Source organism: Myotis myotis, unplaced genomic scaffold (assembly GCF_014108235.1).
Source record: "Myotis myotis isolate mMyoMyo1 unplaced genomic scaffold, mMyoMyo1.p scaffold_m19_p_1, whole genome shotgun sequence".
NCBI lineage: Eukaryota > Metazoa > Chordata > Mammalia > Chiroptera > Vespertilionidae > Myotis > Myotis myotis.
In genome coordinates this window covers 204,390,294-204,413,922 of record NW_023416313.1, presented here as the reverse complement: position 1 = coordinate 204,413,922, position 23,629 = coordinate 204,390,294, and positions in this window count along the sequence as shown.

The window sequence follows — 23,629 nt, the reverse complement described above, 5'->3', positions numbered from 1 at the left end:
CCACGCAGATTCATGGATTGACAAAGCAGGAAGCCGGAGAGAGCTCGAGAGAGATGTTTGAGCAGGATCTTGGGAGGGGGGTGGGTTGGTAAGACGCGGCCAGGACCTGTGGCTGGTGCTGGGGACACAGGGGCGAGCAAAACTGACATGGTGCCTCCCTGCCCTCCCGGAGCTTACCATCTAGTTGGGAGGACAACATCCATCAAATGCTCACACAAAAGTACTGTGAGGACGAGTTGTAAGAATTTGTAAAGAAGGACAGATGAGCTAGATCAGCAATTTTCAAGCGGTGTGCTGCAAGAATTTTTAAAACTTGCAATACCTGACTATTTAGTCAGGGGCACTGACCTCTCTTCCCTTAGAGCAGTGGTTCTCAACCTTTCTAATGCCGCGACCCTTTAATACAGTTCCTCATGTTGTGGTGACCCCCAATTTCATTGTTACAAATTGAACATAATTAAAGCATAGTGATTAATCACAAAAACAATATGTAATTATATATATGCTTTCCGATGGTCTTAGGTGACCCCTATGAAAGGGTCGTTCAACCCCCAAAGGGGTCGCGACCCACAGGTTGAGAACCGCTGCCTTAGATTGTCAAGTAAAACAATGACAACAGCCAACACAACAATAGCCATCTGGGGTGAATATCCTGTCTTGAACCAGGTCATTTAATAGAGTTGCATCTTATTGGTGACATTGCATAATTAGGCTATGTCTGATTGGTTAATTCTTGGCACCAGAAATTACATACAAGAATAGGCACCAGATTTTTAAAAATATATTTTTATTTCAGAGAGTAAAAGAGAGGGAGAGAGAGAAACATTAATGATGAGAGAGAATCATTGATCTGCTCCCTCCTGCACACCCAGGACTGGGGATCGAGCCTGCAACCCTAGGCATGTGCCCTGACAGGAAATCAAACCATGACCTCCTGGTTCATAGGTTGACGATCAACCACGGACCCACGCTGGCCGGATGGCACCTGATTTTTTAAAAAGTCACTTTGGATCTAAAAGGGTAGGTAATTACTATTATTATTATTATTATTATTATTATTATTATTGTAAATCAATCAAAAGTATACCTACTTTTTGTGTGCCACAGAGTTTTAGTAATTAGTATTTGTTGCCATGAGATGAAAAAGGTTAATAATCACTGAGCTAGATCATAAACCAGATCTTAAGACAGAGTGAGAAGGGCATTCCAGGCAGAAGGAAAAGTGCCTGCAAAGGCCCTGAGCTAGGAGGGAGCATGGTCCTTCCAGGTGAACAAAGTCGGTGTGGCTGGAGCAGAGTGAGGGAGAAGGTGAGGCCGGGAAGAGAGGCAGCAGCTAGACGGTGCAGGCATAATTAAAGATTTTTTTTACTTTTTCCTAAGAGCAAAGGGAAGCCGTTTACAAGCAAAGGGACAGTAAGCAGACTTGTCACTTGGAGAGGTTACGCTGACTGCTTTGTGGAGAACCAGGTCGAGGTGGAGGACAAGCATGAGAACAGGTTCTGAGGAGCCTGTGTGGTCACCCGAGTGACCACAGGATGACATTTTCGAAGTGAACACGGGCAGTGGCAGGAACAGGGGGGGAGGAGCGGGCAGGTGGGGGGTAGGCCGTGGACTGAATTGGATGGGGGAAGGGGAGAGGCGAGGGATGAGTCAGGATGGTGCCCTCTGCAGGGAGAGGAACAGCTTCCACCTGTCAGTCTTGCAGGGAGAGAAGTGAAGTTGTAAAGGACAAGTGCCCCGTGTGGCCCCTGCCTCCTGTTCTTCCCTCCTTCTTCCTACAGCTACCTCAGCCGCTGCGAGATCAACTTAAATTCAGTGTGAATTCCCATGGAAACCCAATAGGAAAGTAGCGAGTCCTGAATTCATCCTCTGGTCTTGCACTCTTTGGCATCCCGCTCCCTCAAGGCAGCAGAGTGGGTTGTTTGGCTCGGGTTCACCTTCATTCTGGGGGTAAATAGAATAACTAGAAGGAAACAAACAAGTCTCAATTGAAACCCAAGTACGTGTGGGTTCCCTTTAGGTTTGCCCCAGTCAGTAGGTGAGTCCCGGCTGTTGATGCCACCAGCTGTCCTGAGCTCTGACTAGTCTGGAAAGTGCTCCCCGCGGTCTCAAATGGGGAAACCAAGAATGCTGACGGCACCCCAAGTTTCAACAACCTTTGCTTTTCACTTTGAATTGAGTGCAAATGACAGGTGCCCAACTCAAACCAGCTTAAGCTCAAACCGTCAGTGCCTTCCATGTGCTGAGAGTCAAGTACCTCTAGAAATGAGGTACCTAGTCCCCTACCCTCTTAGTTATTGGAGGCACCCCCATTTTCTTGATAAGGACCAGCACATTTGCCAGAGTAATGACCAGGAGCACCTGTGAGGACCAAGGCTGCCTGTGCTCATTCAATTTCTCATTTCGCAATAATTTGTGTGATTCTGCAGGTGACTGGATGCCACCAGGGAGCCAGCGAGTCCGATGCAAAAGCAACGAGTCCTTTATTTCAAACCTAGGTCTGGCTCCCCCACCCTCCTTACTGACACAGCAGCAGGTGGCAGAGAGAGGCCTAGCCCAATGGAACGAGGAGTTTTATAGGGGGGTGGAGTAAGGGGTGGAGAGGTGACTGTGGGTCCTGCTGATTGGCCGGGCGCAAGTCGGTACACAGGATGTGGTCATATTGATGGCGTGCACTTCCCTTGATTATCATTGGCTAGTCCAGAGAAATCATGGGTGTGGCTAGCAGAGGCTTGGGCTTCCGGGAAGAAGCCTTGCCGAGAACATGGCTCTGCCCAAAAATGGAGGACCCAGGGTAAGATGGAGGGCGTAGTCCTCGCCCTTTCAAGATCTCTGTGCGACAGCTGACCTTTCTTCTCCACCTTAGTTCTCATTCCTTGACACCTTGCTGACGTCCGAACATTGGGACACGGAAACGTGAGTTATCTCGTGACTGATCAGCAAGGTGTGCTTCTTACTCCCTAATGCATCTAAGAACTCTTAAACATTTCTTTTTCTAAACTCTCACTGAGGATATGTTTTTATTGATTTTAAAGAGAGGAAGGGAGAGAGAGAAATATTGATGCAAGAGAGAAACATTGGTTGCCTCCCATGTGCGCCCCACCTGGAGGTTGATCCTGCAACCTTTTGGTGTATGGGATGACACTCCAATCACTGAGCCACCCAGCCAGAGCCCAGGAACTCTTTCATCTGCCCAACAGGAGACCACTGTTCTGCTTTCTGACCCACCAAGTCCCGAATGACACTCCCTGTTTTAGAGCTGGGATCCATGGACCAGCTGTGCCGTTCCAGCACAGCCAAGAGTTCAGTGAGGCTGAGGGGAGTAGGGTGGGGGCGGGGGCGGCGAAGGATGTAGAAAAAACAGACATAGAGAATAAGCTGGGTCTAGGTGGATCTTCCAGTGCCTGGCTGAGGCCACAGAGAGAGAATGAGAGGGCAAGCTGAGCCTTTATTTTTTAGCCAGAGGTAAACAAGGTAGTGGTCACCATAGTTACAATGTTCTTGTGAGTTTCACTTGTTTTGGCAGAGCTTGCTGCATTTCCCTCAGCCCATTAGCTATCCAGATAAGATCTAGGGAGCTTCATAAAGTCAAGCCTAATGATGCTAAGAAGGCTGTGCCCTCTAAGCTGGGACTTGTTTGTGGCTTTGCCAACAGGGCAGTCCGAGGCTTAACCCTATAGCTGCTCCGTACAACCAGTGATAACTGAGATGATTTCAGATGCTACGTGAGCAACACAAGGGTCACTGCACAACTGAGGACAACACATTCACTGTCCAGGCCCAGGAGGGCAACCCAGCCCATCTGGGGAGGGGGACACCCCAGCACGACCCTCCCTCAAAGTCCATTCTTAGGTCACTCCACTGTGATCCCTTCCAAATCTCCTCTGCATCCCCCAGTCTTCCTCCCCTTAGCTTTTTAGGGCCCACCCTCATTGTGCTTAACTCCTCAGCACCCCCTTCCCTAAGCCACACCCTGCTTTTGTCTCAACCTATGCCTGCTCCAGGTCCCCTTCCCATGTGTCCTCTGCTACACACCCAGTCTCAGCACTCTGTCCTGGTCCATCCCTCACTTCACCGGAACCCCCACACCTTCAGCACCTCAGAGTCAGTCCCCACCACAACTTCCTTTATCACAACACCACAGGGCCAGCTCTCCATCCCAGGTTGCAGCTTCCTTTTAAAAAAAATATATTTGTATTGATTTCAGAGAGAAAGGGAGAGGGGGAGGTAGATAGAAACATCAATAATGAGAGAAAATCATTGAGCAGCTGCCTCCTGGATGCCCCCTACTGGTGATTGAGCCCGCAACCTGGGCATATGCCCTGACCAGGAATTGAACCATGAACTCCTAGTTCATAGGTTGATGCTCAACCACTGCACCATGCCAGCTGGGCACAGCTACCATTTTACTCCCCTGTCCCCGATATTCACAGAGTCCTGAGGCTTCTCCCACTTATACTTTCTCCTTCCTTCTGTGCAGCCCCTTGGGACCTAACTCTCACACCCAGCCCCTCTCTCTGCCTTCACTGCCATTGCCCGCCTCTGGCTCACACCTCTGCCTGCAGGGTTTGTCCTGCTGATCACACCTTTCTTTTTGGTCTCCCTTCTCTGTTAGTTTCCTTTTATAATACACTAGAGGCCCCATGCATGAAATTCGTGCATGGGTAGGGTCCCTAGGCCTGGCTGACAATCAGGGCCAATCTGCGGGGTGACCAGCAGGGCGACTGGGGGCTCCTGCTGGTACCCACCTTGGCTGGCCTGGAGCCTGTGGGCTGGGGCAGCTCCTGCATTGAGCATCTGCCCCCTGGTGGTCAGTGCACATCATAGCGACCGGTCATTCTGCCATTGGGTCAATTTTCATATTAGGCTTTTATTATATAGGACTAGAGGCCCGGTGCACAAAAATTTGTGCACTCGGGGGGGGAGGGGGGTCCCTCAGCCCGGCCTGTGCCCTCTCGCAGTCTGGGACCCCTCGGGAGATAATGACCTGCTGGCTTAGGCCTGCTCCCGGGTGGCAGAGGGCAGGCCCAATCCCTAGGTGCAGCCCCTGGTCGGGCTCAGAGCAGGGCCGATTGGGGAGTTGGGGCGCCGCCCCCTGTCATACACAGAGCAGGGCGATCGGGAGGTTGTGATTCCACCCTCAGGCACGCTCAGGGTAGGGCCGATTGGGGGGTTGGGGCACCATCCCCTGTCACACTCAAGGCAGGGTCGATGGGGAGGTTGCGGCGCCACCCCCTGTCATGCACAGAGCAGGGCCAATCAGGGGGTTGGGGCATTTCCCCCTGTCACTCACAGAGCAGGGCCCATCAGGGGGGTTGGGGCTCTGTACCCTGTCACGCACAGAGCAGGGCCAATCAGGGGGTTGGGGCGCCGCCCTCTATCACCCACAGAGCAGGGCCGATCAGGGGGTTGGGGTGCCGCCACTCTCACACTCAGGGCAGGGCCAATGGGGAGGTTATGGCTCTACCCCATCACACACAGAGCAGGGCCCGTGGGGGGGGGGGGCTGGGGCGCCGCACCCTGTCACACACAGAGCAGGGCCGATCAGGGGGTTTGGGCACTGCCCCCTGTCACGCTGATCCTGGTGCCGGGAGGCCTCGCGGCTCCACTGATCCCGGTGCTGGGAGGCATATTACCCTTTTACTATATAGGGTAGAGGCCTGGTGCATGGGTGGGTGCCAGCTGGTTTGCCCTGAAGGGTGTCCTGGATCAGGGTGGGGGTCCCCACTGGGGTGCCTGGCCAGCCTGGGTGAGGGGATGATGGCTGTTTGCAGCTGGTCACACACCCTTCAGGGTGGGGGTCCCCACTGGGGTGCCTGGCCAGTCTGGGTGAGGAGCTGAGAGCTGTTTTCAGGCTGGGGGTGACTGAAGCTCCCAACCGCTCCTTTTTTTCTTTTTTTATTCTGGGCCAGCTTTAGCTTTGAGGCTTGGCTCCAGCTCTTAGGCCTCCGCTGCTGAAAGTAGGTGGTTTCTGGCCTTTGCTTACAATGTTGTGATCCTGCTGGCTGAAGCCCGGCAGGTTTCTGGGGTTTTGTTTAGCTTCTATGTTTGTTACATAGTTGCTTGCAGCTCAGAGGCCTGCAGCGGCAGGCGGGGAACGTTGGAGTCCTCCATCACTGAAGCAAGCAAGCCTCATGTTAGTTTCAAGCTGCCTGGCTGCCGGCCGCCATCTTGGCTGACCATTAATTTGCATATTGCCCTGATTAGCCAATGGGAAGGGTAGCGGTCGTACGCCAATTACCATGTTTCTCTTTTATTAGATAGGATGTGTCCAAGGCATAAAAGTGAGTTGATTTAAAAGAAGTCAAAAAGGAGGCAAGAACATACAATGGAGTCAAGACAGTCTCTTCATTAAATGGTGCTGGGAAAATTGGACAGATACATGCAAAAAAATGAAACTAGGCCACCAACTTACACCATACACAAAAATAAACTCAAAATGGATAAAGGACTTAAACATAAGGTGGGAAACCATAAAAATATTAGAGGAATCTACAGGCAGCAAAATATCAGACATATGCCAAAGCAGTAGCTTAACCGATACAGCTCCTAGGGCAATGGAAACTAAAGAGAAAATAAACAAATGGGATTACATCAAAATAAAAAGCTTCTGTACAGCAAAAGAAACCATCAACAAAACAACAAGAAAGCCCACTGCATGGGAGAACATATTTGCCAATGTTATCACCAACAAGTGTTTAATCTCCAACGTTTATAGGGAACTCATACAACTTAACAAAAGGAAGATAAACAGCCCAATCAAAAAATGGGCAGCGGACCTAAATAGATACTTTTCGAAAGAGAACAGAAGGAAAGCCAAGAGACATATGAAAACATGCTCAAAGTAATCATCCAAGAGATGCAAATCAAAACAACAATGAGGTGCCATCTCACACCTGTCAGAATGGCTATCATCAACAAATCAACAAATGAAAAGTGCTGGCAAGGATGGGGAGAAAAAGGAGCCCTCATGCACTGCTGGTGGGAATGCAGACTGGTGCAGCCACTGTGCAGAACAGTATGGAGTTTCCTCAAAAAACTAAAAATGGAACTCTCATTTGACCCAGGGATCCCACTTCTATGAATATATCCCAAGAAACTAGAAACACCAATCAGAAAGGATATATGCACCCCTATGTTCATAGCACAATTTACATAGCTAAGATTTGGAAACAGCCTAAGTGCCCATCAGCAGATGAGTGGATTGAAAACTGTGGTACATCTACACAATGGAATACTACGCTGCTATAAAAAAGAAGGAACTCTTACCATTTGCAACAACATGGATGAACCTGGAGAGCATTATGCTAAGTGAAATAAGCCAGCCAGAGAAAGATAAATACCACATGATCTCATTCATTTATGGAATATAATGAACAACATAAACTGATGAACAAAAACAGATCCAGAGACAGAGAAGCATCAATCAGACCATCAAACCTCAGAGGGAAGGTAGGGGAGGGTAGGGGTAAGGGGGAGAGATCAACCAAAGGACTTGTATGCATGCCTATAAGCCTAACCAATGGACACAGACACCAGGGGGGTGAGGGCATGAGTGGGGGGTGGGAAGGGCAATGGGAGGATAAGGACATATATGTAATACCTTAATCAATAAAGAAAAAAAGATGAAGTCAATAATACTGCACATCATTTAGGGATGCAGCAGGAATGGTGGTAGTGGTATGCAGGTGACTAGAGTTTGGGAAATACCAAGTTAGAGGAATGGGCATAAACAGATGGAAAACAGCCACCAGATTTCCACAATGACAACAGCTGGCTGTGTGTCACATAATTTCATTGGTTGGTGTGGTCCTGCTCCATCTGGAAATCAGGTCACCACAGGACAAAACTACGGACACAACCTGTTTCCATACGCCTTGGGCTCCGAGGCACATGGGCCAGGACTCTGTTTCCCTCTGTGCCTGGACCCAAGTGCCGTCCAGGAGCCTGTTTCCCTCTTTATCCCAGACACCCACTCATTTGGAAGCTGATACATCCCCCCATCTCCATGGCTATCAAAAGCCTGCTCCTGGCTAGTGTGTTGGGAGAGGTTGGAACATCAGAAGGAACCTGTGGGGTCTTGACACTGAGCATTCCCCTCCTCCCCTTCCCTAAAGTTAGTGAGAAGTGGCGAGGAGGCGGGGATGGGGGTGGGGTCAGGGTGATGATACCCATTCATTCATTCATTCAACAAATATTGTGGAGCCCTGACTATGAATCCATCACTGCTCTAAGCACAGGGGTCATAATGGTGAACACACTGGCAAGGAACTGAACCTCTGGAAGTTTACAATCCCATGGAGAAGACAGTCAAGGAAGAAACAATGGACATAACAGCACGTTGAGACTGAGGGGGTGACATTTGAGCAGAAGTGAGGAAATAAGCTACGTGGCTATCTGGAACTAATGTGCCCTATGCACAGGAATGGCAAGAGCCAAGTCCTGAGGTGGGGACATGGTTGGTCTGTTCAAGGCACAGCAAGGAGGTCGACGTTGCTGGAGAAGAGAGATTGAAAGGGAGAGTGGGTCATCTCTTCTTTAAGAATCAACTCTCCTCCCCTGCTGAATCTCTGGTACCTGCTCAGATAGGTGGGTGGGGGCCAGATTGCATGGGATCTCGTGGGCTCTGGTGAGGACTCGGGCTTTGGTGGAAGCAAGGAGCTCCCAGAGGGTTTTAAGCAGGGGAGAGATGTGGTCCACCTGCGTTGTACGTGGATCACCCTGGCTGCCTGTGGAGCGAGGACAGGGGAGCAGTTGGGAGATGTCTGCTCTCGGGTGGCTGGTCAGCTGGTGTCGCCAACTCTAACATGGGGAGTCCCTCTGCAGAAATGTAACTCATCAGCACCTCCAGAGGCAGTCAAGTTAGAGAGAGGTAGAGCCATCTCTCCAGTTCCTGGGGCACCTCAAGCCAGGAGAGAGCATCTCCACGTCATTTCAGGCCACACTGGGTATGTGCTGTTCTCTCGATCTAGGGTGGGCCTCTCCTTCAACTGCTTGACATTACTCACCCTTCAGTGCTTGATTGAAACATCACTTTCTTAGACAAACCTTTCCAGATGACCCCTCCTCCCCACAGTATATTCGGTTCTCGGGGTGGATGTTCTCCTAGTCCTCTCTGCTTCTCTTCCGTGGTACGTATCACAGTTGTCATTCACTCATTCATGTAGTAATTACAGTAGTTCTTTGATGTCTGTTTCCCTACCAGACTGTAGGCTCCATGAGGGCAGGGATGGGTCTTCTTTATGCATCCCTCCACCCCTTGTCCCTAGCAGTGTGCCTGACACAGGTGAGAGCTCAATACATTTTTGTAGAATGAATGAATCAATAAGCAAATGGAAGAGCAGGTACCAGAGATTCAGCAGGGGAGGAGAGTTGATTCTTAAAGAAGAGATGCAAATAGGAACAGGGCCTGTGTCAGCTGAGAAACCAAAGGACTCACAGCACCTAGTGTGGAAAGCATGAGGACTTAGTCTTGGATTTGCGTACAGACCCAGCCCGCCAGTCATGCCCACACATGAACAAACACATGCATGTGTGCACATGGAGGTGTCAGCAGTACCTCCCAATCTGAAGCATAAAGATGGGCTGATAACAGAAAACCTCTACTCAGGACACTTACTGAAGTTGGAGCAGGAACAGGGACTAATGTGTTGATGTCCAGAATTTGTTCTTGGGGCAAATACTTTAATCAACTCAATCCTTTGAGCCTCAGTGGAAACCAGGATCAATCTTGATAGAAATCATGACTGGCGTGGGCTCAGTGGTTGAGCATCGACCTATGAACCAGGAGGTCATGATTCGATTCCCGGTCAATTCCCTGTCCGGGCACATGCCCGGGTTTCAGGCTCCTGGTGTGGTATGCAGGAGCAGCCGATCAGTGATTCTCTCTCATCACTGATGTTTCTATCTCTTCTCTCCCTCCCTCCCTCCCTCTTCCTTCCTCTCCGAAACCAATAACAACAAAAAAAAATCATGACACTCAATTTGGTTTCAATGCCTCAAGCTCCCATCCTCCAAGTGCTCTCCCATATGCCTTCTTCCACTTTTCTAGCATTCTTATGCCCTACCCACCCTCCTGTTAATCAAAAGAAGACCTTCAGAGAAGGAGCAAAAATTCTGTCTAGAGTGTTAATGGTTGATAAGATAAAGATTTTCAAAGCTCCTGGTATTACTCTTACTCGGAGCATTTGCCCTTTGGTTGTAATAAATACCTTAAGCCACAGAAACAAAGTTAGGGGTTCCTATGCCCTTGTGATTATATTCACTGCACTTGGAAGGCACTCGACATGGCTGTGTTAGCACAAGAGCATTTCGTCAGAGAGACAGCTATAATGATGAAAGCATAATATGCTAATTAGACTGGACGTCCTACGGGACGACCTTCCGGACAAAGCCGGGTCTGTGAGGGAAGTCTGGGTGCCGGGTCCCGGGTGCCAGAGGGAAGCCGGTGCCAGTAGCTGGGGGAAGGAAGGCCTGCTCTTACACGAATTTCGTGCATCGGGCCTCTAGTTATTATATATTATTTTTAAAAACCATTAAACTTCTAACTATTATAAAGAAATCAAGTAACGTACTTAACACACATCTTCCTTCTATTTTTGAATCTCATGCCATCCTCACCCCCAGTCCTTCCTTCTCACCATTGATGACACATAGTAGCAGTTACACAATTACAATGGCCCCTGAGTCAAACATTCTGCTTCATGTCAAGGAGGTGCATTTCCTGCAAGTATGAGGACCTCCTGGTTCGCTAAATTGTGACCAGTGATGACAGCTGCTGACTCCCAATTCAGGGCTGCAAGCCTGCACTACACCGTCTACCAGCAGGTGTGTTGCTTGAGTCTTGGGTGCTTACTGTGCTAACTGGTGAAGGGTTTTTACTTTGGGGTCTACAAATGGGTTTCATGGAAGTCTGTGAACCCCTGAAACCACATAATCCAAATGTGACGGATACATTTTGTAAGGGGAAGGAGGGACCCATTGTTTTCATCAGATCTTTAAAGCAGTCAGATGACCACCACATGTGAGAAATCACTGGTTAAATGGGCAATCCAGGCATTCCAGGTAGCGAGAAGCCTACTTTAGGCCATGCCACCTACTGAGTGCTCTCACTATACACGTGTTAGGGGCAGATGGGCAACTGGTTTATGTAGTGCATAATCTAAAGTGGATTTCTTGACACAGATGATACACTTAGGAGGCAGCCTTTGAGGACTAAAGAGAGAAGTTACTGGATTAACTTTGGGCAGAGTGAAGCATGTGTTTGCCTTCTAGAAGGTGACCCTCTGTTTTCTCTCTATTTGCAACAAAGTTCCAAGAGCTGGACCTACAAGGAACATTTGGGCAGTAGAGCAGGTACCAAAGCTGCAGCAAGGGAAGGAAACTGATTCTTAAAGGGGAAAATAGGAGTAGGGCTTGTGTCAGCTTAGAAACCAAGGGACTCACAAGCACCTAGTGTGAAAAGCATTAGGACTTTGTCCTGGACTAGCAGACAGACCCTGCCTGACAGACTGCCCACACTTGTGAAAACTGGGCTTCAGGTGGCCTTGGCTTTGGGAGAAGACCCAGACTGAGCCGTGGGAAGCGCAGGGAGTGGGATCGCTCCTGCCTGTCTGCCCAGCTATTGTTATGTCCTGTTATGGCTGAGTCTGAAATCACTCAGCAGCCACACGTTTCAGATTGAGGTAACTCCTCGCTGCCTTAAAGGTCAGGAAAGGCGCTGTGCTGACACAGGCCCATCTTCCCCTGCCAGTCTGCCCCACATCGACTCTTGAGTCATCACATCTGGATGACTAGGCTGATAAAAACAAGGTTTCATGGCGTGAGCTGAGCTGGGTGGGGGGGAGCTGGGCGGCAGGGCAGAGTGGTGGAGCAGGAAGAACACTGCACTTCGAGTCTGAGGAACTTGGGCATGCGGTGTTGATTTATTTGGGTCTCAGATGAAGTTATATAATGCAAGACAAGCTGCTTAACACGGCACCAGGGACATAGGAGGCGCTCGATGAAAGCGATCGTGCAGGAGCCACCCTGAGGCAGAAGCCTTGGCCCTAGACTGGGGTGTGGTCAACCCTGATCTTCTCGGTAAAGTGTCTTCAGAGGTGGTCTGTCGACCCCTGCACCTGTGGAGATGTGCATCCTGGCCATTCCTTTATTCCACAAGTATTTCTTCAGAGCTGTGCTCTGGGGTAGGTGCCAGATGACATCTAGCGGTCAGTTCTCTGTATCCAAGCGTCTTCTGCCAAAACACGCATTGATTGGATGTCAGAAGTTGAACTCCACTGTCTTGGTCTCTGAAACTGGGAAGTGAGGTGGAGCCTGGAGGAGGCAGAAGGTAAAGAAAGGTTTGTCTCCACGCTTCTCTGCCTTGTCACTAGGTGGCAGCACCCACTGGAGCTGCTGTGTCCACCATCCGGGCAGTCCTGTGCTCAAGCTTGGTGTATTGCTCCAGCTTAGGAGGCAGCGAAGGCAAGTCTGCGTCCCATCTCTGAGGTGTGGCCTCAGGCAAACCCTCCAACCTCTATTTTTAATGTAATATGTTTGTATTTCTTTCTTTTTGTTGTTGTTAACCCTCACCGAAGGATATTTTCCCATTGATTTTTAGAGAGAGTGGAAGGGAGAGGGAGAAATAGAGAAAAATATCAACGTGAGAGAGAATCATCTATCGGCTGCCTCCTGCACGCCTTCTACTGGGGATCAAGCCCACAACCCGGGCATGTGCCCTGACGAGGTATCCAGCCAGGGCCTCCTGATTCATGAGTCGATGTTCAACGATTGAACCACACAGGCTGGGCCCTTTCAACCTCTCTATATGTAAAATGAGGGTAATAATAGTTCCTAAAGTAATAGTGAACAGACAATGATGTACATGTCTGATAAATGACGCTATCATCCCTGCCCCCAGCAAGATGATACGGCGTAGTCCCCTTACTCTCGAAGGCAACACACTGTTACTTTCTCACATCAATGTTTCTCTCCCTCTCCCTCCCCACCTCCCTTTCCTCTCTCTCTGAAATCAATTTAAAAAACACAAAAAACATATCCTGGGTGAGAATTAAAAAAATAGTGAGCACTAGATAAAAATTTCGGGGTGGGCGAGTGGGAGGGAAAGTCCAAAGTATGATTTTTTATTTATTTTTTTAAAAATATATTTTATTGATTTTTTTACAGAGAGGAAGGGAGAGGGATAGAGAGTTAGAAACATCGATCAGCTGCCTCCTGCACACTCCCCACTGGGGATGTGCCCGCAACCAAGGTACATGCCCTTGACCGGAATCGAACCTGGGACCCTTCAGTCCGCAGGCCAATGCTTTATCCACTGAGCCAAACCAGTTAGGGCCCAAAGTATGATTTTTTAGAACAGACCCAACTTTCCCCCTTCCTTCCCCCCTTCTACCCCTGTCTTCCTCTTCATTTTCTTTCTTCTGCCCTGGGATGGTCATTTTTATTTACAAATGTCTGTTAGCCACCTGTCGGGGCAAAGCCCTTGGCCAGGCAGGAGAGATGGGAAACAAAGGGAGAGGAGAGCAAAAAGACACACACTGGAGAGAATCCCTCCCTCAGAGCTCTCACCATCCTGGCGGGGTGCACCCAGTGCAATTGAACTGGTTGTTAAAAAATTTAAGTATTTACATTTGGCTGGTCACTAGGCCCCTCCCCAATGCCCCTCCATGCTTCCATGCAGGGCATGCCTGGACCCTGCTCCAGCTCCAACACCCATTCTGATGGGCCAGTGCCTGCCCTGAATTTCAATATTACTCCCTCAATCCCTCCACCCCCCGCCCCAGCAGGTTGGCTGGGCTCCACACAGAATGGACGAGAGGGGATAGAGAGGGCAGCCTGGAGGCTGAGTTCACACTCCCAGGGATGGTTTTCAGATTAGATGGAGCCAGAAGCAGTAGTGGGTCCTCCTCAGGCCAGGCACAACCGAGGCTGGTGCAGTGCTGCCGGAATGCCGAGTTTCTGACGGGACACAGGGCATCCAGAACCTTCTCAGAAAGCAGTCTACGCCGTTGGCCCTTGAGAATTAGGGTCCAGGAGCCTCCCAACGCCCAAGTCCTGGAAAACCCAGTGTGACTCATCATTCCCGAGTTTTAGGTTTCTTAATGGGACTTACTCTGACTGACTTAAGGGGAAGTGACTTTGTTGGAAGGATATTGTGTCCTCACAGAATCCGAAGGAAGGTTGGGGAAGAGGCTCAGAATCAGGCAGGAGCCAGGGCGGTTCTCCCCCACAGGAGTTCCCTGCCCAGGGCTCCCAGTGGGAGTGGCGCCCCTACCATGTGTGGCTCTTCCCTTTGCTCTACTTGCTGCAGGCCATTCGAAGGCCTGGGGACTCGATGGTCCAGTCTGCGACCCACTGTGGGTCTTGGCTTCGCACAGGACAAAATTCAAACTGAACCAGCATAGAGTTTAAAGTGAAAGTGAGTTTATTAGCAAAAGTGAGACAGGGAATGGGCTACTCCACAGACAGAGCAGCCCCCCTCTAGGAGAATTTGCTTCCTTTATCGAAGTTCATTTACTTGGGCTGTGGGGGGGGGGGGGGTAGGGTATTCAATAAGGGGGAAGAATACTCAGGATCTTTTCAGGAAAGGAGTGGACATTTCTCAGAGGCGCTCTGATGAGGAGGGGGGTCTTACTATCTTCTTGATGTTTCTGTAGTTGCTTCACCACATACCCTATCTCATACTCAAGAGTCAAATTCCCAGGAAAGCGTCTGATTGGCTCAGCCTGGGTCACATGATTGTACCTTGTACCACATAAGACAAGGCACCTGACTGACAGCTCTACACATAAGAGGCAATTCTTGAAAAGGAAATTAGGGTGCTTTGTCAAAAGAAGAAGTGGATTCTGGGTGGTGAGAAATGACCCCTCTAATCACCAGCATCCCAGTTCTAGGTCACAGTTCAGTGAACCTTGACTTTAGCCCCCAGGGGTTAGAGCCAGACAGAACTAGATCTCCATCCCAAAAGTACTATAAACTTCCTAGAAGCCACCAGATGTATTCAGTCAGCCCTGGTTCCTCAGGATTTGGGGCTCCTACCACCTGGGGAAAAACAGTGGGACACAAACATCTGAGGGAGCCATAGGTAACTTTAACCTAAAGTAGACAGTCTACTCTAAGAAGTCCTTCCTTCCTTCCTTCCTTCCTTCCTTCCACCTTCCTTCCTCCCTCCCTCCTTTCCTTCCTCCCTCCCTCCCTCCCTCCCTCCTTTCCTTCCTCCCTCCCTCCCTCCCTCCCTCCCTCCTTTTCTTCCTTCCTCCCTCCCTCCCTCCCGCCTTCCTCCTTCCTTCCTTCCTTCCTTCCTTCCTTCCTTCCTTCCTTCCTTCCTTCCTTCCTTCCTTCATTCCTCAATCCCTTCCATGTCCATGGGCCATGTGCCTGTAGACAGTTGATAAGCATTTGATGTAAATAATGTTGGCTTCCCTTGAGAAGATGTGCTAATGGAGATGGGGCAGGACTGGGCACTGATATGACTCTCCAATGTCACTGCTCCAACAGCACAGCTATGAAGAGCTGATCTCCAGGAATGGGGACTTGCAAAATGGTTTGGAAAGTTTAGTGTCAGTATTTTAAAATGCCACAAGATAGGGAAATGAAATATGATATTTTCACTTTTCATGCAGGAATGTTCTCCAGAAAAGCAAAAAGGGGAAATTTCACGGATGCTCCTGGGCTTTCAAACTTTAGTATTTACACTTTATATTTGCTAGGCTTTAAAATATACATATACGCATTCTTAAACAAAAGAATCATATAACTACTCTTGGTTTGGGCCAACACAGATTTTATTCATCTCTTTATTACCCTCTTCTTCCTAGTCTTTTGAGAACGTTAAAAAGCAACAACGTAAAAATCAGAGCCAATGTTTACATACTGGATAAGTTAACAGAAGTGGTGTTTCCTAAGGGACTGTAGCTTTTAGCATATGTTTCTTTAAATCAATTCACTTTTTTATGAAAGTGTATTTATTTGTAAAGGAACATGAATAGCATTTGTTAATCTAAAAATAAAAAGGCCTTGACCTAGCCAGTTTGGCTCAGTGGATAGAGCATTGGCCTGCAGACCAAAGGGTCCCAGGCTCAATTCTGGTCAAGGGCACATACCTCCATTGCAGGCTCCACCCCGGCCGGGCTCTGGTCCGGGCATGTGCAGGAGGCAACCAATCAATGTGTTTCTCTTACATCAGTGTTTCTCTCTGTCTTTCCTCTCTCTTCCACTTTCCCTAAAAAGCAATGGAAAAATATCCTTGAGTGATGGTTAACAAAACAAAAATGTTTACATTGCCCTGGCCAAAAAAACAAACAAGGCTTTCAAAATGTGAGAGACAAAAAAAGGGTTTGAGATCAATAAGAATAGCTATTCAGCCCTGGCCAGTGTTTCTCACTGGTTAGAGCATCGGACTGTGCACCAAAGGGTCTCGGGTTCAATTCCCAACCAAGAGCACGTACCTAGATTTTGGGTTCGCGCCCAGACCCCAGTTGGGGAGAGTGTGGGAGGCAACCAGCTGATGTGTCTCTCTCACATAGGTATTTCTCTCTCCCTCTCTCCCTCCCTCCCTACCTCCCTCTCTCCCTCCCTCCCTTCCACTCTCTCTCTGAAAAGCAATGGAGAAAATATCCTCAGGTGAGGATTAACAAAAAACAAACAAACAAACAAACAAACAGAATTGCTATTCTGGAATCATTGATTCAGGCAGAAGCCCAAATAATGTTCTGATTAGGAAACAAAGGTGATGGGTATTTATGAGAAAGGGAAGGGGAGCAATTAACCAATAGGAAAAAGGCATTTCTATTGGTGCAGATAACATAACATAGTAATGCTCATTGCAAACAATGTTTTTAATTTTCAGTCCAGTAGTCATCTGTCCAGCGGCCATAACATATGCTTTCTTGTTATCTTTGCAAACAGTTTTTTGGGGACACAAGGTTGCTTAGGCTCTGTCCAAAGGTTATTCTGCCCTGTTTTAATATCCCATGAGGCATAAGATGTACCAGGCTGTTTCTCTGGCATGGCAGGTCTGGTTCCATTTTAAAGTGTTTTTGTTTATATTATTGTTTACACATTGTACTAAGTGGAACCCTCCCCCCCATGCTTATTGGAGTAAATATATACCAACTAAATTAAATAACTATTATGCAAGTATCACCTAAAGTCATCCTGCATCTGTGGCAACTGAATTGGATTTTTTGTTTGTTTATTTGTTAATCCTCAGCCAAGGATATTTTGTCCATTGAGAGAGTGGAAGGAAGGAAGGGGGAAGGGAGAAAGAGAGAAACATTGATGTGAGAGAGACACATCGATTGGTTGCTTGCCGCACACGCCCCAGCCTGGGTCAGGGATCAAACCTGCAACCCAGGTACCTGCCCTTGACTGGGAATTGAACCCACAACCTTTTGGTGCACAGGTCGATGCTCTATCCACTGAGCAACACCAGCCAGGGCTGTGGTAATTGAGCTGCATTTTGAAAAATGGGTAAAATTTCAAAAAACTAATGTGGCATAATAAAGTCATGCATCTCCTGCCACTTAGATTGCAAACACCTTATGCTACTTATGTCAGATAGCCAGGGAATCTTACTAAAAACTAACGGCCCAGTGCAGGGGGGGTGGAGGGGAGTCCCTTAGCCTGGCCTGCTCCCTCTCACAGTCCAGGACTCCTTAGGGGATGTCTGACTGCCGGCTTAGGCCCGATCCCCTGGGGGCCGGCAGTCAGACATCCCTCTCACAGTCGGGGGCTCTAGGAGTCCAGGACCCCTTGCTCCTTACTGCCCGCCTGCAGCATAGGCGAGAGAGGCTCCCGCCACTGCCCCTGCGCTCGCCAGGCGTGAGCCTGGCTTCTGGCTGAGTGGCACTCCCTCTGTGGGAGAGCACTGACCACCAGGGGGCAGCTCCTGCGTTGAGTGTCTGCCCTCTGGTGGTCAGTGCGTGTCATAGCGACCGGTTGGTCTGCCGGTTGGTCGATTTGCATATTACGCTTTTATTCTATAGGATGAAGATCCTGGGCCCCACCTAAAGAACTACTGAAAAGATAATAGAAGTGTCCTAGGCAGAGGAAACAGCACATGAGCAAAGACTTAGTGAAAAGAAAGTGGGAAATATGGTCAAGGACATGAATTTTTCAGCCTGGCCAGTACCTGGGGTTTGTTTCCAAGAGTAGAGGGATGGACAAGGGTGCTAGGGTAGGCTAGTGGGTCCAGGTCTAGTGAAACCCTGGGGCTAGCTGTAGGCTCTCTCCCCCTCTGCACTACGGATGCTTGGGGCTGGATAGTTCCTTGTTGTGGAGTCTGTCCTGTGCACTGTAAGATGTTTAGCAGTATCCATTGTCACTATTCACTAAATGCCACTAACACCTGTCTCCCAAGTTGTAACAATCAAAAATGTCAGCCAACATTGCCAAGTGTCCCTTGAGCGACAACATCACTCCCAGCTGAGAACCACTGAGCTTGGGGGAATAGTTTCAATTCCCTGTTCAGCTGTTTGTTTTCTTGGCTTTTGAATTAGGCAGAGTTAGTAAGCAGCACTCCATGGTGCAATACATAGTAGCTTAACCAAATAAACTCTTTTCCACTTTCACTTAATAGAAACCCAGAGGCAGGCCTTCCACAGCTGGTACCATCATATTTCTGCAACATTACCAGGCACCCAGAGCCTCTTTTCCTCCTTATCCACATGGTTGCCTCATGCTCCTGAAGTAGTTGCCCCACCTCCAACATCACACCTGCCTTCCAGGCAGAAAGAAGGAGACCGGCATGTGCCAAATGAAATGGCCCCACCTATTTAAAAAAAATATATTTTTATTGATTTCAGAGAGGAAGGGAGAGGGAGAGAGAGAGAGAGAGAGAGAGACAGAAACATCAATGATGAGAGAGAATCATTGGTCTGTGACCTCCTGCTGCATAGGTCGATGCTCAACCACTGAGCCATGCCAGCTGGACGAAATGGGCCCACCTTTTACAGAGCTTTCCCATAAGCCCTACCCAGCAATTTCTGCTTATATCTCACTGGCCTGGGTCACGGGGCCATTCCTAGCTGCAAAGGAGTCTAAGAAATGTAATCTGTTAATCTGGGCATATTGCCACCCTAGACTCAGCGAGGATTCTGAAGCAAGAAAAAAATGGGAGAAGGGCTTTGCGAGGTCTATTGTCAGTCTCTGCTCTTCACTTTGGTTTCTAGGCACAGTGACAAGCTCAGCAGCCTCTCACCAGTAATTTACCAGAAGAAGCCGGACGAATCTCCCCGGCAGCAATAAAATTTGTTTGTGCAAATTTCCCTAGTGAATTCCCCTAAGGGGCTTATTTCTGCCTGGTGGTTGAGTCTTTCAACCAGGATCAAGTTTTTAGACTTTATCCCTGGCAGTAAATAAACTAAATCAGATATCCAGCAGTTGAAAAGCAAGATTTTTAGGAGGCATATGTCCCTATTCCCTTCCCAACCTCATCTCCCATTCCCCTGGAATCCACACTAGGCCAGTGTAGTAGCCAGTCATCCACGTAGCAAGAGTTCCGTTAAATATCTCCTCTCCACACTTGTTACAAAGCCTAAAATGCCACACGATTGGGCCCTAATTGCTTTGGGTCAGGCATTATTCTGCCAAGGTGCCTCTTAATATGCCAGTCCCCTAGGGCAGAGATAAAAGATTAAATCTCTACCACCTTAGTGTTGTCTTAATTCTCCAGCCCTCTCCCACTCTGAAATTCCTGAGCAGCGCTGGCCGCTGAAACATGTAAGGCGGAAAGAGGCCAGGGCTGCAGAGAGAGACACAGACTGTCTGGAAAGAAGTGGGGCACCCAGCTGGCTCACCTCCTTGACTGTAAAGCCACAGTCACAACTGGCTGGAGAGAGTAATAAACACTGCTGGTAAGTTTGGGTCCAGTAGATGGCAACCCCGTGACCTTCAAGTTGACTTCACCCCCCCTTTCTCTCCCCACCCACACTTCTCAACCTGAAGACCAAAAATCTGGCTTTCCCGTAATTTGCTTTGACATTAACTCAGGATATAACACTGTGAGCAAGAGATAAACACCAAGGACAGAAGGTGAGGAAGCTGACATTCCCCAGGAGCATTCACATCAAAGCAACAGATAAGAATGGCGTTGTCATGTACCATTTCTTGCCACACGCTGCCTGGGCTTTCCAGGGAGACAGCGTTGACCTAGATCAGGGTTGCAGACTGGCAGACCTCTGCAGTGCCACCCTCAGATTGGGCAAAAGAATTTCCTGTTCTAGACCCCCATGTTACAGGAGCTGGCAGTGGTCCTCCTCCTACTATACCCCTTCCCATGGGGCAAGGAGTCCTTAGAACCAGGGGTACATGCCCACCCAAAGCCTCACACACCCAGGACACCAGAAACCCCTGCCCAAGTGGCCCTGAGCTGGCTTCCAGGAACTGTAGCCCTCTTTCTCCTTTTTCGAGGTAGACCAGACCACTGGTATGTGTACCCATGGACCCAAGGGGTGGCCCAGGGATGGCTGACTATGTGGGGGGTGTGCATGAACCCCTGTCTTGCAGGCTGGTATGTTTACCAATGTAAACATGAGCAGGAACCAGGGGAGGGACAAGAAGAGGACAGGCTGAAGTCCGGGGCTATTTCTCTCTGTGCTAATACAACATTCTGAAGTATGGAAGAATTCTAAATTCAAACCTTGTCTTCCAGGTTGTTATGAAGATACTAGAGGCCCAGTGCACGAAATTTGTGCACGGGTAGGGTCCCTAGGCCTGGCCAGATATCAGGGCTAATCGGGGCCTTCTGGTTGCCGGCCAGGGCCTTCCTTTGTTCTGCGCCAGGCCCTGGTGGTCAGCACATGTCATAGTGAGCAATCAGACTCCTGGTCTCCCAGTCGAACTCTTGAGGGGACACTTTGCATATTAGCCTTTTATATATATAGATATCTTTCAAGGTAGCAGAAAAGAGTATATTTTGTTTAAAATACTTAATACATTTTATAAGGTTCATTTATAATGTGTAAACATTTAGACATATGGTATTTGGCCTTTATTTGTATTCTTGCCCCAGTTCCTGAAAATTTTAGGGGTAAACCTACTCTACAAATATATTTTGTTTAGTTTGCAGAGTGTTTTTGAAATTGGAGGATTTCATGTAGAAATTCTAATTTGGGCTTTTCTTGACAAATGAAAGATATGGTTACACTGGGACTGGGTCTGAATTCCACATGGCATAGAGGGACAGTTGCCTGCTTTAGACAGATAACTGCTCACTCCTCAGTTTGCCACACTTCCCACCACTCCCAATTGTCCTATGACTAGAGCCTCATGTATTTACTGTGCCTGCCCGGGCCCTGGAGACATTTGAGTGTAAGTCAATGGCCTGAGGGAGCTATTGCTGTTATAAGTAGGAGGCTGGGACAGAACCTGGTTGGTGGGACATCCACGGCCAAAGCTCTGGATGTTGAAATCTATTCACAACTGCCCCTGCAGTTCCCCTGTGTGGAAATGCAATCAGCATTCGCACTTACCCGAGGCTCAGCCTTCTGCTGGCTCTACCAGGCCGATCAGAAAGGAGAAGTAGAACTGCCTGGTGTCATTAGAAAGTGGGGAATGAAAGGGGAAGGGAAGTCCTTGCTGAGAGATGGGAACAGCACACGTGAGCCCTGCCTTTCTAGTTCTGGTCCTGGATGTCATTCAGAAGATGCTTAGCTTCGGTCATGTGTCTTCTGTGGGGGTTTCTGGGGGAAATCACAGCGCTAGAGCAGGGGTGGGGAGAAAAATCTCTGATTGGAAGCAAGCCTGCCCCAGCCTCCCAAGGGAGGCCAGGCCCTGGCAGAGCTGGCTGTAGAGAAAGCAGGGCCTAAAGACTGTGAAAAACAAACAAAAACAAATTCTTTTCGGTGCTTGCAACATCTGAAGTGACCACTGGCTTCTTTGATCTGCATATGAACACAGGGAAAGAGCCACCTAGAGCATTAGCTACTGAAACCGGGCCCTGGAGGAAATGGATGGGAGAGACCCTGCTGGTCACAGCCCCTCATCACACACCCTAGTCTACACTGAGTCCATTAACGGGGAAGACCCCGTTTACCACGTTTTGTTGGGAGACCAATGGCTAAAATGCCAGATTCTGCATTGGAAGCAATGCTGATACTCGGGGAAGGTCTTCTGGGCTGCCTCCCACTGGCTCTGAGCCCAGTTCCCCCACACTGGGCATCCATGGGCATCAGCTTCGGGGAAGAGGGGCCCAACAGTGGCAATGTGCCCTCAAAGGTCCTTGAATTGGACTCCCCCATACATAGGCCACAAGCAGGTCAACTTTTCCAGGCCTCTGCAGAGTTTAGTAATAATCACACTAGCCCAGCGATTTTCAATCTCTTTCATCTCATAAACTAATTACTAAAAGTCTGTGGCACAACAAAAAACATATATTTTGCCTATCTGACCAAAAAAAACAAACCCACCAGGTATAGTTTTCATGCATTCACACCAGACGGCTACTGTCGTATTGGCTGTTGTCATTTTGTATTTGACGATCTAAGGGAAAAGAGGTCCGTGCCCCTGACTAAAATAGTCAGGTATTGCATGTTTTAAAAATTCTCATGGCACACAGGTTAAACATCACTCCACTAGCTTAATGCAGGCATACTTCCACGAGGCAGGGAGACTTGGGTAGGAGAGGGTCTAGAGTTGAGACCTTATCTCAAACCAACCAGAACTGTTGACCCACAGGTTGAGGAGGTTCTGGCACAGGGAACCCGCCCTGCTTCCCTCCTTCCCATCTGGTCACCACGTCCCCGACAGCTGCCGTCAGGGAGGCAGCGGGCAGTGGCCGTCCCTTTGAAGGACCAAGGGATGAGACAGAGGGTAGTTGCTGAAGGGGCTGAATCAGGCGCCTCCCATGGCCATCGCTGTCGGTTTTGTCCCGAGCTGGCTCCACAGGGGCTGTGTGTGGGGGCCCTGCCATTGCTCTTGGGCAGGGGTGTGGAGCATGCAGGCCGGCGGGCACTCGGCCTGGGGGGTCTCTGAGGAGCTGGGGGACACCGGAGCAGGGGACCAGAGCACACTGGTGTCAGGCTCAGCCAATATTGTGAATCTGAAGTTCTGAAGACGACCCTGTGTTACCCTCCAACTGTGCTCAAAGCGGGGGCCTGCGGAGCCTCATGGACACAGGCCCACATGTGCTCTTTCACAGCTCCCCGGGGAGGTCTTCAGCAGGACATGCGGACCCATCGGCAGGAACGTGCCTGTGACCCTAAGCCACATGTTGCCCCATGAGGGCATGAGCAGAGCACTGCCTTACGTGAGGGGTTGCCCTTGTGTTACCAGGGACTGGCACCATCCTGGCACGCCGCACCGGCAGGGCTGGTTGCTGGACGGAGCTGAGGAAGTGTCGTTGTGTGGGTGGGACGTGGGAGCATCAACCGGAACGATGGTTGTGGTGAATGGCATCTTGTCCTGGTCCTTCTCCATGACTAGAGAATGACCCACTGACAATCTAGGAAGTGAGGGGCCATGAGGAATGGAAGGGGAGGTCCTGGTGAGGTGATTGGGGAGGGAAATCAAGAAGATGGCTTGAGGGAGGATTGAAGGGTCTTTGAAAACCCCAGCTCACCAAGTAGATTAACAAACAATGGAAAAGGAGAGATATTAGTGGGGTCTCCAGGCTTTTAAGAGCTCTTAA